Here is a 15,645-nt window from a genome sequence, read left to right on the forward strand (position 1 = left end):
AATGTATTGAAATATTTTTATAAATTATTTTTCTTATGCTTACCATCTTTTTAACATCCACTTTTTATAGGATGTCGTTAAACATCCATTCATGCATTACATTATAGTACATTACATCATTAAAAAATACATACGGTATTATGAAGATTAATATTTTAATTTTTGTTTTTAATTTTAGGTGGTCACTTTGGCCGTGACAAAACGCTTGATAAGATTGAAAAAAGATATTGGTGGCCTAATTTGGTAGAAGATGTAAAAAGATACCTTCAAACCTGCGAGAGGTGCCAGAAAGTGAACAGAAAACAAAATAAAATTGCTCCACCTTTACACCCTATTCCAGTTACAAAGCCTCAAGTTTGGCTATCAGTAAGTTTTATTTTATTAAAATACTTTAGTTGTACTGTCTTATATTATTAATGGGAAAGTGCATATAAAAGATCCCTTGCTGCTTATCGGAAAGAGTAGCCTATGTGGCCGCAACGGGTTTCCTCTCAAAAATGTGTCAGAATTACCATATGTATGACGTCCAATAGCCGCTGATAAGATAAAAAAAAAGAAGATCACTGTGCTCTAGTGTCGTCTTTAAATAAAACAAAAGTACTTTACTGTCTTATATTAAGATCGTTTTGTACACATACATTTGTAGTTTTGAAAATGTATTAAGTTTTACGTAAAACATATAATTTAAAAGACCCTCCACCTAATTACAAGAAATCTTTTTTATAAATATAATTTATTTTTTAAAAATATATGATTTCACAATAAAAAAAAATAATTGTATAAAAATATATATAATTATAAAGTAATAATTATAATAAAATTCAATGTGTTTGCAGTTTTTAATTTTAACTTTTCATTGTTTCTTTAGATTGGCATAGATCTGGTTGGCCCTTTGAGGGAAACTACCAATGGAAACAAATACATTTGCACCGTTACCTGCTATTACTCAAAGTGGGCACAAGCAAAAGCTTTGCCTACTAAACAAGCATCTGGAGTCGCACACTTGTTATTGGACCTCTTCTTACGGTAAAATTAATTTTAAATTATTATATTATAATTTTAATAATATCTAACGCTAACTTATTTTTAAAAAAACTTTTTTTTTATTATTAATTTTAAACCATATGTTTTTCTCTTACATGTTGTATTTACATATACAGTGAAACCTGTTTTATGCAGCCACCCAAGGGAGTAACAAAAAGTGGCCTCTTAAGACAGGTGGCTGCTTAATATAGGTTATATTGTACTAAAATAGCTGATTTGGGAGAAAATTAAGGTGACCTTTGAAGACAGCTGGCTGCTTGATACAGGTGGCTGCTTGAGCAGGTTTGACTGTAGTCATAATTAATGTATTTTTTAATTTATTTATTTAATTGGTATAATTTATTTTTTAGTTTTGGTTTCCCACAAAAAATAATAAGTGACCAGGGAAGAGAATTCAACAACAGTGTGGTTGATGGGATTACAGATGCACTGAAGATTGTACATCGTCGTACCACTGCATACCACCCGCAATGTAACGGATTAACAGGTAAATCTAATACCCTATATTGTTACATTATACTATCAATAATACAGTGTTGCAATTAAAATAATTAAAGCAGAACCTATGAACAACATATGGCTATAAATACTTTTAGCACTCAATTTTGAAAAAGTTTGTATATTGTGGAAAAAAGTTAAGTATATAAAAAAAAACATGATGTAAATTTATGCAACTAAAGCCATCAGTATTAAAAACAAAATTCTACGACATTTTGCCTGTTTCAGTAACGTAATTGATTGCAATTTTTTGTTAATAAACTGATGTGCAATAAAGGAAAAATTAAAAAGTTGTGCTTTGACATTTTTTTTTTTTTCAGATAGATTTAATCAAACTCTGGAAAACATGTTGTTAAAGCTTGATGATGATGATGCTGAATGGGATACATTGCTGCAGCAAGTTGTGTTTGGCTATAACAAGTCGAAACACGCCAGCACCAAGTTTTCCCCTTTTTTCCTGATGTACGGAAGGTGAGAAGTTTATAATGCATATCCAGTGATTGGGCTAATGAAATAAAATAGTTCCAGTGATTTACGAGTAAATGTTGTTATAATTAGATATTGTACAGCTATCCTGTGATTGACGATTGAAGTGTTGATGATAAAAGTGGAAACCATTTATAGTTGGAAACAAACAAACACTTTATTTGCGTATCATACAATTTATAATTGATAATAATCATATACTAACAATGTGTTTTATTATATTGATTATCGTTATAACAGAGAACCAGCTTTACCATCTGATGTGGTCTGTGATTCGGACGATAATACAGAGCAACTAGTGTCCGAAGAAACATGCCAGATTGAAATAAATGAAAGGGTTAAAAAAATGGCAAACGTCATTGGGAAAATGGCTGTTGGCAATATCAAAGAGGCACCAACTCGCCAAAAAAGAAATTACGATCAAAGACATGCGTCACAACAGGTTTGTAGTTTTTAAAACGAACTAATTAACATATGACTGCTATTTTTTCCTATGTAAATCATATTATACATGTACGTCATTTGTAACTTTTACACAGAAAAATATACATTAAAATTATAGTAATATTTTTGGTATAACACATCACACACACACACACACACACACACAACACATATATATTAATATATCATTATGATTAAATGTTGTTGTTTTTATTTCAGGATTTTGTTATCGGAACAAAAGTTCTAAAGAAAAACCTGCGGCGGCAAGATCGCAAAGGGGGAAAAGAGGAGAAGCCTTGGCTAGGCCCTTATAGAATTCGGGCGATCACAAAGAGTGGGTCCTATCTATTGTCAACAATGGATGGAATAGCACTGAAAAGTTCTATTAATGGGGATAATCTGAAACAGTGGGAGGAGGCACCATTACGCAAAATGCCTAAAATTGTTGAATAAAAAAAAAGAAACTAAAGTGTTTGTATTTTGTATTTGTATTTGCATTGCATTATAGTATGCCTGTATGCCACCAGACTTGCATTTTGGTTGTGCGGGAATGTAAGTCCTACCTGGACATGCATTCCTGGCAGTCGGGCCAGCAATCCTAAGGAACCTATGTCCTAGGACTTGCATTCCTAGATACGTTAGTCCTAGGACTTCTATTCCTAGCAGTTAGAGTCCGGGGAGACTACCATTCCTACGGACTTTCATTCCGTTTACAGGCCGTTAGGCCTCAAACGAGATTCACGAGCGCAACTAATCGTGAGTTTGAGGACATTATGCTACTTAAAACAAAGTACCCTCACAAAATTCTCCAACCAACTAATGTGCATCCAAAAATTATATAACCCACAGGTAACTGAAACTGACGAGACACGTGACTGAATACCGCATGTTGTCCGTGCATAACTATTTGAGGTTTGACCACGTGACGTTCAAGCACGTGCAAAACTATTTGAGGCGTTCATTACCAAACACGTTGAAAACGCACGCTGGGAATTACCGTATTAGAGGAATTCGATATGAATGAACAAACGGACGACGATTTATTTGTAACACAGAACAGTTTTAACAATTCAACTGTGGAACTAGATTTGAATTCCGAATTTGATTTTGTGCCTTTTTTGTCCTTTAGAAGACAATTTTATAACTAATTTCGATTTAGGCAGTTTAAACAGTGAGTTAGCAAGTAAAGCTTGTGACGGTGAAAGCAATGACATTAACTTGTCAAACTTAAATCCAACTAATTCCGATGAGGAAGTTTTGCAGGCTACTAATGCCATAGAAAGCGAACTGAAAGATGAAACATTACGTTTCGGCACACCACTCTCAAAAAGTGAAATGAAAGGTTTACGTGACTCGGCCTTTTCTACAAATACTGAAAATAAGAGCACATGGGCAGTCAATCTGTTTAATAGTTGGATAAATGAAAGAAACAACTGCAATTTAAGAGATGTACCCATCATTAAAAAGGATCTTATTTCTTTGGCGGAAGATGAACATGAATTAAAATACGGTTTTGATGTGTTTTGTGATGGAAGTACACAACATGAAAGGTGCGGAGTATCGCGGTAATACACTCTATGAAATTGTTTCATCGCTACAGTACTATCTGCGTAGAAATGAGAAGCCAGTTAATTTTTTTGATGAAGCATGTTACACGGGACTAAGGTCTGTACTCGACGCACGCATGAAAGAAATTGCAAGGAAAGGCATTGGTATCAGTAAACGTCAGGCTCAAATTATATCGGAAGAACAAGAAGATATCTTATGGAGGAAACAGTTTCTTGGCGAAGACACTCCACGACAACTTCTAGATACACTCGTGTACTTAATCGGACTGAATTTTGCGCCAAGGGCGGGAGATGAATATAGGTTTCTACGTGTTGGTTCAGTATCCCAGTTTGAGCTCTTGGTAGGTTCCAGTGGTGAAAAATCCTTTAAATACACAGAAGACATTTCAAAAACTAATCAAGGAGGCTTGAAACATCGGAAATTGGAGAGGAAAAGTGTTACCGTTAGTGAAAACCATGACTTCCCTGAGAGATGTCTTGTCAGGATATTTGAAAAATACATTTCATTGAGGTAAGTAAATTTCTTGATTATATTTATCTCTTCTGTTGTCTTCACGTACAAATTGCCATAGTGTGAGGCCTATTAGTGCACAGCCCAATTGGGCCCAAACATAGGGCGGTAACCTTTATGGACGGCAATATTTTGGAAAACAAATTATTTTTGTATGCTGCACACAATTCCACTTTCCCCCACTAAGTAATATAATTACTCTTTATGCCAGATAACATTCCCTCCACCCCCTCCCATTCTCTTATTCCTAAAACTGATTAGCTTCTATTTAGAGGCGTGGCAGGGGCTCGAAATATCAAAATGCCTAGGAGCGCCAAATACTCTGAATAATTATGTGTCTGCCAGTTGTAAATTATACAACACTAATGGGGGGGGGGGGGGGCAGAAAATTTAGAAATTAGCGCTTCTATGGGGATATAATTATTTTGTTGGAGTTCCATTATAATGGGTAAGGAGATGTTTACCGTATCCACTGATCTAAGACAGTATTAAATTCTATATTGCAGGCCTAAGAATGGAACATGTGATTCGTTTTATCTACAACCACTTACATTTTTAACATCAGACTGCTGGTATGCAGATGTTCCTGTTGGTATTCATCCATTATGTTCAACCTTTGGATGACTCTGCAAGGCGGCGGGTTTCACTGGCTACTACACCAACCACTCCCTCCGGGCTACTACTGCGACGAGATTGTATGAGTCTGGTATCGATGAGCAACTGATAGCCGAGAGAACGGGACACAAGTCCGTGGCTATTCGGGCATACAAGGTACAATAGTTAATTAAATTACACGATTTAATAAAATTAATATCCTCTTACTGACCTTCATTGACGCAGGTTCTCAAATTATGAATCATTTGAAAATAACAACAATAATTAAACCAACTCATTTTGATTTAAGGATCACCCTTTTGATCTTCCAGATAATTATAATTAAATGTATATAACATACAGGTACATGTATATATTAAATATGATTATATCCTGTCTCAAGAGATCATTTTATTTTCATCTCCTGTGTTTATATAAACGTATATGACTGGTTTATTGTCGTTATAATGTGTAAATAAAATAAATAGATATGAACATGTTATAATGTCAGTGATGTAGCAAGTTTTGTTTTGTTTATTTGTCGTAATAGAGAAAATCAGCAAACATGGCGTCAACTGTTGACAACATCATTCAGAGAAAATCCCCAAGGATACTGGACACTAAGGGCAAGGCCTCGGCAACACCTCTGATTTCCCATGATGTCGAAGAGAAAGCTAAACAACGTGACCTTTGTCTAAAACTCGGCGACGGCACTACTTTTTCTATGAAATTCTAATGCTCAATTAAAGAAAAATACTTTGTGCACAATTGTCTTGTTATTATTGAACTATTTTACTGTCACGTGGTATTTAAGGCTCAAATAGTTACCCTCAAATAGTTGTAAACTGTTTGAGGGTTGCTGTACATTATCCAACTATTTGAGGTTTGTGGTACTATTTGAGACCTCAAATAATTACTAATGTTTACCTAACTTTGTTTTAAATTAAGGGGATTTCAGGAAATTCTACATAATACGCAAAATAAATGAAGTGAAGCGTTTTATTTGATAACTTTACTGTTTTACAGAGTAGTAGATCTATGCACATTGACCACTTTGTTGCCTAAATTTATACACCAAAACAAAATAGTTCTTATTCAAATAATATATTTCGAACTACTAAATATCTTGTTATTATTAATATGTAGTAGTATATTTTAACACCGCATCGTTTCTTTACGTTGTACTGTCAAAGTGACTATTCCTCAGATAATCATAATTAGTTATTGTAGATTTTTTAATACAAAATGTGCCAAGGTTCCTGTTGTGACAACAGTCTGAAAGTGACCTATGACTACATTATTTTAACCCACCTTTCTCATACTGTGCATCAAGATCCATTTGCAGATGAGCAGCGGGTTTTGTTTTGTCTTCGTTTACAACAGCTGCAGCTTTCCTCACCCTCTGGAGATGGTAGTCTGAAATAACATTACGAACTAAGTGTAATACGTGGTATATAATACGTTTACAACAGCAGCAACTTTCCTCACCCTCTGGAGATGGTCATCTGAAATAACATTACGAAGTAAGTGTAATAGGTGGCATATAATACTTTTACAACAGCAGCAACTTTCCTCACCCTCTGGAGATGGTAGTCTGAAATAACATTATGAACTAAGTGTAATACGTGGTCAACATACATTTACCCTCCTTCCATGTATGTCTGTGTGTGTGTGTGTGTGTGTGTGTGTATGTCTGTGTGTGTACGGTTCAGTAGTTAAATGGTGTGTGTGTGTGTGTGTGTGTGTGTGTGTGTGTGTCTGTGTGTGTACGGTTCAGTAGTTAAATGGTGTGTGTATGTGTGTGTGTCTGTGTGTGTACGGTTCAGTAGTTAAATGGTGTGTGTGTGTGTGTGTGTGTGTGTGTGTGTGTGTACGGTTCAGTAGTTAAATGGTGTATGTGTGTGTGTGTGTCTGTACCACTATTCACATCTTTCATAATTTTGATCCAGATGCTGAAAAATAATAATTAAAAATAAATATATAACTGTCATCTTGTATAGGAAGTTCGAAATACGTATTGCACAAACGATTTTCCATGACATCGAAAAAGAAAGGAATGTTAAACGACACCTCATCACATTCATAACAGACTGTGCTTTGTTAAAACATTATAACTGTAACGTTTGCTCTAGTGTGTCTTACTAACTAACGCACAACACAAGACACCTTATAAACGTACTTACAAAACAGCAAATGATCCCTACGTTTAACAAACAAGTACACTGTTTTATAATTTCGTAATGATTTAATTTGAAATTTCTATGATTTATAATCTAAACTGAATTTTATTAGCCAAATATTAACAACCATAATAATAATAATCAATCGGATTAAAATTAGTTCTACTGGTCTACCAGTAGATCTAACAGCATTGTGTAGACTCCTATGTCCAGGTGACATTTCGTCTGTAAATAATAATTAAAATATCGACCAATCACACTTCGCCTTTTATAACGTTATTTGGGAGCATACAAATTCTACAAATATCGGGCGAGTCTATTTTAGTGGCCGCAGTACAGCGAACTATACCAATACGTACGGGAGTGGTTATCAATCTCCAATTATGCATTACAAATTATTTATTTATTAAAAAAAACACCTAAATCTGTCTTCAGTTTTACATTACAAATTATTTCTTTTATAAAAAAATCCCATGTTTTAATGCATTCGTAATTCACACGAAACACCTCGTATACCTTCGGGATAATTCGGAATGTTTTCAAATTCTTTTCAAATCACTGGCATTATTCTGCAAGTAAGGTTTTGACTGGTCGAATGAAAGGTCAGCTGGACATGAGCTCCAACGGGCTGCTGTTAGATCCACATGTAATAGTGGAGCTAATTTTAATTAGATTGAATAATAATTAGAAGAAGAACAACAATGTAAACAAGAAGAAGAAGAAGAACATGAAGAACAAGACGAAGAAGAGAAAACTCCAGGGCCCATATTTTCGAAGCTATCTTAGCCTACGAAATCGTAAAATCATCGTAAGCTATGACATCACTATGGCGTGTGTTGTAGTGACGTCACAACCTACGACAGTTTTACGATTTCGTAGCGCTAAGATGGCTTCGAAAATATGGGCCCAGAACAGTAAAACGTGAACGGACAGACGACTTCAGACTGTCAAAGCATTCATGATTGTTTTGTTTTTGTTTTTTAAATAGCCGAATTACATCATTCCTTTTAATGATGTTAGAAGTTTGTAACATAATTGCCCATATGGACTGTCGAATTACAGGATTTAAAATGCATCTGGTGAGTAACATTTAATGTTGCAACTGTAAACAGAATGTATCATTTTCATTTATGTTTTATTCGTAATGAAACTTTAGCAGGTTGTGAATTGTGTTTACGCGGCACTGTAACTTGTAGCGATCTTTACGTTACTACAGGAAGTATAACTATAATATATAATTATTATTATTATGTATTTATGTATTGTATATATAAAGGTCTCACTACATAGTTTACTTCCGGATGAAAGTTCGTTGATCACGGTCCACTATAGTTTCTAAATATGACATATGTTGTGGTTCACGTATTTATTTCTAATAATTGGGGAACAATAAAAAAAAAGTTAGCACTTTTCAATGGTAAGCATCCAGGCTGGATTTTCCCCCATGTTATTTTGTAATATTTTGCATTGACCTTTTGGGACATGGGTGTATAGCAGAAGAAAGAAAGAAAGAAATGTTTTATTTAACGACGCACTCAACACATTTTATTTACGATTATATGGCGTCAGACATATGATTAAGGACCACACAGATTTTGAGAGGAAACCCGCTGTCGCCACTACATGGGCTACTCTTCCGATTATCAGCAAGGGATCTTTTATTTGCGCTTCCCACAGGCAGGATAGCACAAACCATGGCCTTTGTTGAAGCAGTTATGGATAACTGGTCGGTGCAAGTGGTTTACACCTACCCTCTGAGCCTTGCGGAGCACTCACTCAGGGTTTGGAGTCGTTATCTGGATTAAAAATCCCATGCCTCGACTGGGATCCGAACCCAGTACCTACCAGCCTGTAGACCGATGACCTAACCACGACGCCACCGAGGCCGGTAAATGCTTATACGTGCACACTACTAAAACATTTAACAGAATAACTTAAGAGTATAATATAATTTGTGATTATCTATGATAGCATATGCCTACCTTTAGCATAATACTACGAATACGTTCCCCGTAGTCATGGTAACAACAATACAAAGAACCATTGACGGTTTTGTTGGTTGCAGTGACGTCACAGCACGTCTCTCCTGGTTTACACGATAGAGAGCAGCACCACATTTGTAACCATCAGGAACATTACTACAGACTGCCGAATTGGAAACATTCTGCGTGTTGGGTAAAACTGTCAAGAGAAGAATTTAGCTCCCGGCTAGAGAATTACTCTGTAAAAGATTAATTATTTAGAAGTAAGTAAGATAAGTAAGTAAACAAGTAAGTCGACACGTAAGTATGTAAGTAAGAAAATAAGTAAGTAAGTAAGGTCAATGCTTTTGTCAAGGGGATTTACAAAATTCTAAAAAAGGCAATTTTAGTTTACTACAAGCAAATGAGCCAAGTTCCCAAAAGGGAGCAAGAACTGTAGGGTTGTTCGGGAGTATGCTCCCATGAAATGTTTTAAATAAAGATGCTCAGAAGGAAATGTTTTATTTAACGACGCACTCAACACATTTTATTTACGGTTATTATGGCGTCGGACTGAGGGAGGAAACCCGCTGTCGCCACTTCATGGGCTACACTTATCAGCAAGGGATCTTTTGTATGCGCCATCCCACAGACAGGATAACACCTACCACAGCCTTTGATATACCAGTCGTGGTGCACTGGCTGAAGCGAGAAATAGCCTAATAGGCTTAACTGACGGGGATCGATCCCAAACCAACCGCGCATCGAGCGAGCGCTTTACCACTGGGCTACGTCTGGCCCAAAGATGCCCAAAGACGCGTTTTCATGGTAATTTAGTGTGAAATATTATGGAATATGAATTTTGTTTAAAAAGGTACTGAAAAGGGCACTTCAAACGGGCGGGTGGGGGGTGATCACGGAACCTCGGTGATCCCCTCTGGATCCACCAATGTGTCGTGAAAAGAGATTCAGTCTTTGATACAGTCTTATATGTATAATATTTGATCATATTCATAGAGGACAATAAACGAGGTACCAGTTATTATCAAATTTACGTCCCTCGTGAAATAATTTTCAGCTGTCACGTGCTTCAGCGTGTGACAAATTAAAATTATTTCACGAGGGACATAAATTTGATAATAACTGGTGCAGAGTTTGTTATTCTATTTATTATCTGAGCTATCTTTCCTCTAAAAGCCTTTATTTTCGACACACATGCACGTACATGTATAGAAACAATATAAACCACTTTACGCACTGTTCTGAGTATTGCTATAACTTTGTAATTTAATCATGTTCATAGATAATTTTTAAAAACAAACGTTCTCTTTATTCTGGTACAAAATCTATAATGAATTGCATTAAAATGACATTTTATTGTAAATTTAACACCAAAAACAGACAGCCGAAGAAAACTACATGACGTCATTGTATGTATTTGCCAAATCGTGATGACATCATATTCAAGGGGTCCAACCTATACCGTATGACACGTGCTTGAACTTCGTATACCACTACCAAAATGGCGGATATAGCTCGCTTCGATACACGACGGTGAGTACATTTTGTCTTACAACTGCATGCTAAATGCCTTTCTGATTAAATTAATACTGCGATACGGCTCTAGAATGAATACTCTATCCATCTGTTTACGTAATTCTCGATTTTGTTCAACCAGAAAAAAGCTATTGAATAAAAAAACCTCGTTGTTTTGACAGTCAAAACAAACATGACCAAATTTGATGGTGTTATTTTAACAAAACAAGTTATATTTATATACTTTGAAAGTGTCATGATGAAAGCTTGTACACCCTGGGAGCTAAATTAAGCAAATACGTTTTGGAAAGTCATTTTATAATTGTTCATCCAAGACATTTATTGTAGTTTAGGCACATCTTCGTCTGCTCCCCCGGGTTTAAGCCAAGATTTCGTTTACTTCAAAAAATTATATTTGAATTTGTACCCCTAAAATATCATGATATTATATTTCAACTTACGATGGGTTTTTTTTTCAGTAATGGGGAGATAAAAAAAAGAGGCCAGTAAGTTAGGCCTTTGCCAATCACGAAAGACGAAAGTTGTTTCCCGTCTTGACACCTAGGAGATCCAGTTCTGGCAAAAGGCTGTATAATCGTCGAGAGGGTTTTCTCACCGGGATATATCCTGGACCATCTCGAGGAGTTCTACCTGCACGTGCCAACTACAAGGTGGATGAAGGAAAGATACTCCCTTCATTATGACTTGGAATCAAGGACAATATGCTCATGTGTTCTGATGTTACATGCAATTAAACTGTACACATAAACTAAGTTTCAACTATTCAAATGCGTTCTTATTTCTAAAAAAAACAACTCACCCAAGTATTGTTCGAGACCTGTGAATGCTTATATATAATTGGTTATGATTTGATTACAAGTACATTTATATTCAAAGGCAGCCTGAATAGTCTATTTATTCTATAACTGTAGTCTATTTATTCGTGTTACATCACTGACACTATGTGATACCACTGGCAGCAGAAATTAAATTTTAGGTTATCACACTCCATAAGAGAAACATCTCAGAGACTTTGGATTGGATAAAAACGCATTGTGATGCAGAATTTTTTAATGTGACGTCACAATTGTAATTCCTATTTTTTCTCTGTTCAGCTTGAAGGTTTGTTTGTTGTTTTTTTTTTTTCTTTTTCTAATTTTTTTTTTTTTTTTTTAAATGGCAACAGACATGTAATGTAAATACTCTCATTTATGAAATAAGTTTCTCAATTCGTGACGGTTGACTATCTTACTTACGTTAGTTAATTTTGAAAACGTCACCTAAGACTAAAGCCCATGTCTTAATTAACGAGAATGAAATAAATACAATAATCAGCCGTCACTCGTTGTGGAACCTTTATGCACACAATACAACTTGTCATCAAATTTTGTCAAAACACATCTGAAAACACCCAGATGTAGGTCAAGGGTGAGAGTCAAGGTCACTTTGACTTATTCGAGATACACGGCATGTATCCATATACTAGGATTGCTGTCGATTTATTAAATAATATATAAAAACTAGATAATTCATTCCAATGAATCTGGAAACGCGGTGTCCTTGGAGATGACTCCTAGTTGAAAACACTCGTCCACAGTCAGTGCACTGGTGGCCGCCTGGTCTGCCGTGATGGACAACCACATGTCTGCGGACGGCATACCTTCCAGAGTATAGTTAGCCGCAGTCTTCACAAACTATTCTGAAAAACACAATTTGGAACATACGATTAGGTGTCCTAAACCCGGGGGAGTAGACGAAGATATGCTTAATATTTATAAACGATCTTCTTGATGAAGATGGACATTTATTTACATTTGAGAAATTAAAAAATATATAATGGAAATTCACACGTTTTAGAATATTCATCGCTTTAAGGCATTTATAAATAAAGCAGACAATGTTAGAAATGGCCACTTTACATTGCTAACTAATCCTGTATTTCCGGTAAAATTTAATATTATTCTTAAAAGTCAAACAAGTATTAAAGACATGTATAAATTATTAAATCACGAAATTATTACACCAACATCACAAATAAGATGTAGAAACCAAGGTTTTGCTTTTGACTCGAAAGAATGGGGAAACTATTATAGATCTGTGGCATGCTGTTGTAAATTGGATTTTAAACAAGAAAGGAATTCGAATAAAATTAAATAAAACAATTATTTTATTTTGACAAATAGGCAATATAAAAAAACATATTTATAAACTGGCTATTAATAAATATTAAATATTATATATACAAGACAAAAATGGAAAAAAATGAAATAAATATAATAGCTGCTCAAAATATATTCTTTTTAAAAACTAAATATGAGGAGTATAATACAATCTGGGCACCATGGAAACGACTCTTCAGCCAAGAAAGTAATTTGGTGGAAGAAAATAGAAACAATTATCAAGCGAGCGCTTGACGTGAATTTTGACATTATTACTTATCACTATAATTAACTACTATAACTTTTCTTTTTAACAATCTTTCTTTCTTAACTTATATATTTATTTTATGTCCCCATTGCATCAACCAGCCTATTTAAATATATTTCTATTAACTAGCCATTTATAATGTGTTATAAATACTACTATCTACATTAATATTAAATATATCACCATCTACAAAAAAAGAGAAAGAAAATAGAAAAAAAAGATATGCCTAAACTATAAGAAAATTCTTGGATGGATAATTATAAAATGACTTTCCAAAAACGTATTTGCTTAATGTAGCTTACAAGGTATACAAACTTTCATTATGACACTTTTTAAGTATATAAATATAACTCGTTTCCTTAAAATAACACAAAAAACTTTGATCATGTTTGTTTTGGCCGTTAAAACAACGAGGTTATTCTTCAATAGCTTTTTTGTAGTTGAACAAAATTGGGAATTAAGTAAACATATGGATAGAGTAATCATTCTAGAGCCGTATCGCAATATTATTTTAATCAGAAAGGCATCCATCGTGTAGCTGTAAGACAAAATGTACTCAGAGTCGTGTAGCGAAGCGAGCTATATCCGCCATTTTGGTAGTGGTATACGAAGTTCAAGCATGTGTCATACGGTTTAGGTTGGACCCCTTGATATTTAGTACCGACAAGGTCATTGATTTATAAGCGTCAAATCATTCGTGAGACCAATGCATGATAATTTCTCAGTGAGAAATTATGATTTTCATTTTCCCCGTTATAAGTGCCTGCTGGAGAAATAAAGTGTTATATGTATAATATTTGAGCATGTGCAGCTAAGTATAAGTAATACATTTTATCAAGGTTTATATTTTTGTATTTCAGCGCATTTCTTTGGAGGAGGGACATGACGTAGGCCTAAGCCCAGAGGTAAAGCGCTCGCTTGATGTGCGGTCGGTTTTGGATCGATCCCCGTCGGTAGACCCATTGGGCTATCTCTCGTTCCAGCCAGTGCACCACGACTGGTATGTGTTATCCTATCTGTGGTATGATGCATATAAAATATCCCTTTGTGTGAATGTTTTACATGTAATAGCTGATGATTAATAAATCAATGTACTCTGGTGGTGTCGTTAAAAAACATACCTTAACTTTCTATTGAGGAAGGGTAACAAGAGGATGGGTGGGTTGTTTTCGAGTGCATAATGTTGTTAGACAGTACATTTATTGACATTTTTTCTTTAATCACGCTTCCATGTTGTGGGGGTTTTTTTTAATGTTATCATCTCGTTCATTATTACAGCATTTAATACATCTAACATGTTCTAAGCTTTCAATGGGGTAATGGAAAAAGTTCGTTTCGTCTTTTCCGTGTGCAATTAATTTACATATTCACCAGGTTTACACGTTGATACATGTTTGCTATACAACGCATTGAGGTATACCATAGATGCTGGCTTCAGTCTCCGGTGCATCATGCATAACGACTGTAGACTGAACAAAATAGTATATGGAGTATAGAAAATAGTATTTGCGGACACACACTGTCACACAAAACGACCAACCAACACTTGAGTTGTGTATGGATTTGTTAGTGGACATGACCTATCTGTACGACCCAGGCACTAGACTAGTGACACACTTTATGTTTTGTGCCTCGATACGAGACATAAACAACGAAACATGGTTTTAATATGGTATGCTGTTGTCACTCCAAACAATCATTAGGCCTACACCGGAAATAGTACAATCCTGCGAAACGTAGAGCGTGCACTAATCAGCTGCGTATTATTTTTTTTTTATGTAGATCTGTAAGCCTTTGTCGTGGTTACATGGCCGATTTCTAAGTATTATATTCTTAATGTAGATCTGTAAGCCTTTGTCGTGGTTACTTGGCCGATTTCTAAGTATGATATTCTTTATGTAGATCTGTAAGCCTTTGTCGTGGTTACATGGCCGATTTCTAAGTATGATATTCTTTATGTAGATCTGTAAGCCTTTGTCGTGGTTACATTTTATGTAGATCTGTAAGCCTTTGTCGTGGTTACATGGCCGATTTCTAAGTATTATATTCTTTCTGTAGATCTGTAAGCCTTTGTCGTGGTTGGCCGATTTCTAAGCATTATATTCTTTATGTAAATCTGTAAGCCTTTGTCGTGGTTACTTGGCCGAATTCTTTATGTAGATCTGTAAGCCTTTGTCATGGTTACTTGGCCGACTTCTAAGTATTATATTATATATTATGTGGGTCAGCAGGCACTTCGCAAGCTGGATGTACTGGGCGCCGGTGATGATCTTCAAAATCCTGTGGATGGTGTAGTTGTCCATCTCCCTGTGGAGGATCCCTTGTCGATAAAGACCATCCCGGCGCGAGGTGACCACTAAGACTTGTCCCACGCCCTGTAGCTCCGTCGAGTGGAT

At 35.4% G+C, this 15,645-nt stretch overlaps 2 long non-coding RNA genes across 2 annotated transcripts; one reads left to right on the forward strand and one right to left on the reverse strand.

Moving 5' to 3' along the window:
• Positions 1 to 1,157: 1,157 nt before the first annotated feature.
• Positions 1,158 to 5,896, forward strand: LOC121369307. Its single transcript, XR_005957600.1, has 6 exons — positions 1,158 to 1,531; positions 1,863 to 2,470; positions 2,692 to 2,806; positions 3,322 to 4,551; positions 5,058 to 5,322; positions 5,696 to 5,896. It is a non-coding gene; the product is annotated as an uncharacterized LOC121369307 (long non-coding RNA).
• On the reverse strand, positions 5,202 to 12,234 carry LOC121369302. Its single transcript, XR_005957599.1, has 4 exons — positions 12,079 to 12,234; positions 9,308 to 9,546; positions 6,457 to 6,561; positions 5,202 to 5,305 (listed from the first exon to the last, which is right to left on the reverse strand). It is a non-coding gene; the product is annotated as an uncharacterized LOC121369302 (long non-coding RNA).
• Positions 12,235 to 15,645: the final 3,411 nt, after the last annotated feature.

This window comes from Gigantopelta aegis, chromosome 1 (assembly GCF_016097555.1).
Source record: "Gigantopelta aegis isolate Gae_Host chromosome 1, Gae_host_genome, whole genome shotgun sequence".
Classification (NCBI taxonomy): domain Eukaryota; kingdom Metazoa; phylum Mollusca; class Gastropoda; order Neomphalida; family Peltospiridae; genus Gigantopelta; species Gigantopelta aegis.